We start from the raw sequence: 4,898 nt of genomic DNA on the forward strand, positions 1-4,898 counted from the left end.
ATCTACGAAGTACACTGCTGAGGGGAGCAGCGGGCGGGTCAGGAGAGGTCTGCCACGCCATGTGGTCACCTCCGGGGCAGGCGGGGATGGAACTCATGCGGAAGTGGCTTTAGCTTCTCAGTGCTGTGCTTTAACCTGCTGCGCCACCAAGGAGGGCCTACACAGGACTTTTGTAACAGTTTTTGTCAACCTTTTTCCCCTCCACAGTCCCAATACAAGCACTCTGTTCAATATGTTCTTTGACATTTATAGTCGTGAGTTATTTCTATGAATGGTGTTGAAGATCCAGTTAATCACACCATTCTCTCTTCTAGGAACTGAAATTTAGCACATACACAGGAGAAGATGGGGGTCAACCTATGACTTTATTACTGGGCTTGGACATGTGGCACCACAGCTTTCTGCTATCACTTGCCTAAGTTGAATGGATAAACTTGTTGGATCCCAGACAGGGGATGGGCTGATGGCAGGCTGTGGATCTACACAGGTGTGCATTCTGGCTAGCATATTCAGGGCTGTTAAGTTACATAAAAACAGTGGCAGAAGAGCACTGTCCAGGAGTCAAAAGAGATAAGGCTTTATGTGGATCAACCTTCATGAGGTTCACCAGGTCTAAGAAAATAATGAATAACTTCTGTCTCCCACCACAGCATCAGACAGTGAAGAACCAGTGAGATGTGGGGAACAAACAATAACTTCTCCTCACTATTCCCCAGGGAAGGTGGGAGTCTTGATAAAATTGCCCATTTTATGGGCCAGCAGGATATTTGGAAAGGGAGAAGATGATTTCTCTTTTGGCATGTTAAGTGTTTATGTATAATTTTACCCATGTAATATTTATTAAAGTTTTACTGTGAGCCAAGAGTCGGGCAAGTGATCCAAACATAAATAGGACAAATCACAGTACACCCGTTCAGTTCACAGTTTTGTAATGTAGTAACCCAACTCACCCAGCCAGTAATTTCTAGTTCTCTGCAGTGATAGCTAAGTCTACATGTTTTTCGAAAGGTTGGAGGAGATGGCTGGTTGAGAGTATGCATGCTTCTGTGTTACAAACAAAACAAAAGAAAACCTTATAGTTTGTGTAAGAAACGAAAGCACTGGTTTTACATTCTAGCAAATGTTCAGTTCCACAAAGAATACACCCAGGATGGAAGTGAAGGAGATCAGCTAACAAGGAAAAAAGTTAGTTGTGGGGCAGCAGGAGAAAAATAAAATAAAAATTCGTAAAAACTGCTAGAAGGAAGTAGAATAATTTTTACTAGTAGAAAGATAGCGTGTTTGACTGCTGTGGGAGGTGGTTTTTAGTATCTCCAAGCTTTTTTAATCCCTCTATTAGCTTAGGGAAGGAATTAATGTATATCTAGATTCAATGAATTTATGCATATATGTGGTGATATACATATATGTGTATAAATGTACATATATATGCAAAAGGGAGCAGAATAGTGATAGAATTAGATACAGATGCTAATACCATAAAACACTATTTCATATTTAAAAAAAAGATTTATTTTTATTTCTGCATACAAGAACTGGGGTACAGGCCAGAGTTGGGGTGAGGTTGGTGGTGAGAGGACTCATCAGAGACAGAGTGGGGGGTAGAACAGGCAGATTAACTGAAATACACTGCTGAGGGGAGCAGCGGGTGGGACAGGAGAGGTCTGCTGTGCCATGTGGGTCACCTCCCTGGCTGCAGATTGCTTCACAGTGCTGCACTTTAACCTGTTGCACCACCAGGGAGGGCTCCAGTTTATATTTTCTAAGGGTATATACAATGTTTGAGAATGTTTTCATGGAAAATTATTAAAAAATAGAAATGACTTTTACTTTTGTGGAATATTTGTTCACCTAAATAACTTATTGCTGGATTTGCTGAAAAATTAAATGTTATTCTAATTGGCCCACCATGGGGTTGGTTGCTAATGACTCCATTGTTCTATAAGAACAGTGAAGGTTATATTAAAAATAAGTTGTAGAAATACTAGAAAAAATTAGTTGCATTGTTTATAATCTGGATGGGGGTTGGAGTGGGAGGCTGAGTTTTCCTCAGATGTCACAAACTCAAAGTCATGAAAGAAGAGTTTAAATCAGTTGCATAACAAAACTATTGATTTATTTGTGACCAATTATCCAGCTAGCTCTGGTTGTTATATACTGTTCAGGACTAAGTCTGATCATTTTGACTATGAAAAGTACTTTTAAAAGAATAGAGGGAAGTATAAAAAAGGTTCATATGGCTACCTCTTGTGGTGAGTCTGGGTAATTTTTGTTTATATTTACACTGAAAAATTTCCGAAATGATAACATTAATAATAATAGTATGAGTTCCTAAAATGATAGCACTAATGGAGAAATAAAATGTTTAGTTCCTGAATAGTTTTGATTGGCATATGCTTAAAAACAAAATGTTTCCACAATGAAGCCTTTTCATAATCTTTATTATTTGGCTGGGCACAGCATACTTTATGGATACTATGTGACAAAGAAGTACTCCCTAAGCCCCCACCCCCCTTCTCTAGAACTGTGTCAGGTCAGGAAACACTCAGTGTGGATAAGTGGGGAAATGACTCCCCAGCACACAAGGGCCTCTCTCCTCCTCTTGTGCTCTTAGTGGGGCTGGTAGTCCCAGGGCCCTTATTCCTCAGAGGTCATGTGGACCAAGAGGTCCTGTTGTGATAGCCAAAGTCATTGTTATAACAGGAAATGAGCTTCACAAAGCAGTCATTTAGGGAATGTCAAACCCAGCACTGAAGGTAGAAGAGAAAGTGTCACTTAAAATGGCAGACAACTTGATTATCAATGTACCTTAGGATGCTCTGGAGGTGGCCTTGTGGCACCTGCATCACCACTTTCTTAATGCCATCATATTTGAGAGCTTTTCAGGCATCAGGTCATATCCACAATTGACATGTTGCTGGCATGGATGTGCGTGGCCATGCTAATCAGCTTCCAGTTCAGCTCAGGGGTGATCTTGCCACAGTCTTGGTGGTACCAGTGAAAGCAGGCTTATGTCCTCAGCAGCCCCTCAGCCATCATGCCGAGCTCCTCAGAGGGGCTGTCTTCTAGGTGGTGATGATGGCCTGGAGTATGGTCATGAGTCCCTTTAGGATGCCAGACTTGTCATGGATGATTTTGGCGGGGGTGGGGGGTGGGGGCGGGGACGGGGTGTCTGCAAGCTTGGCCGACAAGCAGTTGGTGGTGCAGGAAGCATTGCTGACAATCTTCAGGGAGATATCATACTTATAATGGTTTATGCCTATCACAGAAATGTAGGGGCATCAGCAGAAGGGCAGATAGTACTTTTGGCCTCTTCCTTAAAGTGAACCCTTGAGTTTTCCAAAGTAGAGAAGATACCAATGGATTCCACAACATTCTCGGCACTAGCATCAGCCCACTTGTGTTGACAGGATTTTGCTCCTGGAAAATGGAGATGGACTTTCCAGAGATGAAGAACTTCCTGTTCTCAGCCTTGACTGTGCCAGGAAACTTGCTATAGGTGAAATCATAAGTAGATCATGTTGGAACAAATAGATGAGGTCAGTGAAGGAGGGGTTATTGATGGCAACAGTACTTACTTTTCAAGCGTTAAAAGCAGCCCTGGAGACCAGGTGCCCAATGCAGCCAAATCCATTCATTTTGAACCTTACCATGATGTCTGAGGGCCACACTGGCCTTCAGAAGAGGCAGCTGTGTGTAGAACTGGGAGGAGCAGAGAACACCAAGGAGTCTGTGGTCTCAATATGCAGCAGTGGGGCATGGCCCCTTTTCACAGCCTTAAACAAAACCAGAAAACTAAAAGGTGACATAAGGTATGGGCCCATAATTAGGCCATTACTCTGATAGCCCATTTCTATAACATTAAAATACTGAACTTCATAACATTAAAATAATGGCCATGAATTTATTCAAACAAACTAACAGAATAATTAGAAGGTGTACAAACACTAAAACTAGTACTACTATAAAAAATTGATGGCTTTTTTAATGGTTCCTATTTGGGGGAAATTAATCTTAAAGTGCCCTGGGAAAGAAGAAATGCAAGAAATGCAAATTAAAAAGAAACACAATAACATTTTTTTGCTTATAAATTTGTTGTTGATTTAAAATAAAGTTAATCCTTTTGTTCTTAGGACTTGTGTGAATTGTTCTGTCTCTGATTGCAGTGATATAAATAAATTGAATTACTTTTAGCAAAGTAATTTGACATTACAAAATTAATAAACATTAGATCCTAACACTGTGTAAACATTTATATGGCAATGTCTTGTACTTATAGGGAAATGTTAGTAGTAAGTGACCATCTAAGTGTAAGGAGTAAAGAGATTTTAACAGTCTTAATTGTTAAAAATTGTTTTTATAGCAAACAGCTGCAATCAATACAGTGCCCATCAGTGGGAGAAAGAATGAATCAAGTGTAGAATATCCACAGAGTGGACCATCAGGAGACATCAAAGTGAATTACTGAAGCTCTGTACAACAACATAGCTCATCTCAGTAATAATTGCTAAATGCAAAATTCAGTTAAATAACTGTTAAATTGTGTTTAGCATAAATTCACATTTACATTTAACAATACTAAAAAATATTGGCATTATATGCCTATGTATTAGGTTTATCCAGAAACATAGAACCAACAGGATGTATAAATCTACACAAATATATTTATGTAGATATTTAGAATAAACTACACACACACACACACACAATAAAGTATTGGTTTACTTGGCTATGACGGCTGGTAGGTCTAAAATCTGCAGTGTGAGCTATGGGTTGGAAACCCAGAAGTGAAGCTCAGTTCAAGTGTGAAGGAAGCCTGCTGGAGAATTCCCTCTTGCTTGGGGATACTGAACTTTTTTTTTCTTTTCTCTTCAACTGATTAGATGAGGTTCACTCAC

At 40.0% G+C, this 4,898-nt stretch overlaps 1 pseudogene; it reads right to left on the minus strand.

The window, feature by feature from the left end:
- Positions 1-3,065: 3,065 nt before the first annotated feature.
- LOC101632825 lies at positions 3,066-3,653 on the minus strand (annotated as a pseudogene).
- Between the last annotated feature and the right edge of the window lie 1,245 nt (positions 3,654-4,898).

This window comes from Condylura cristata, unplaced genomic scaffold (genome assembly GCF_000260355.1).
Source record: "Condylura cristata isolate star-nosed mole 26May11 unplaced genomic scaffold, ConCri1.0 scaffold00030, whole genome shotgun sequence".
Classification (NCBI taxonomy): Eukaryota; Metazoa; Chordata; class Mammalia; order Eulipotyphla; family Talpidae; genus Condylura; species Condylura cristata.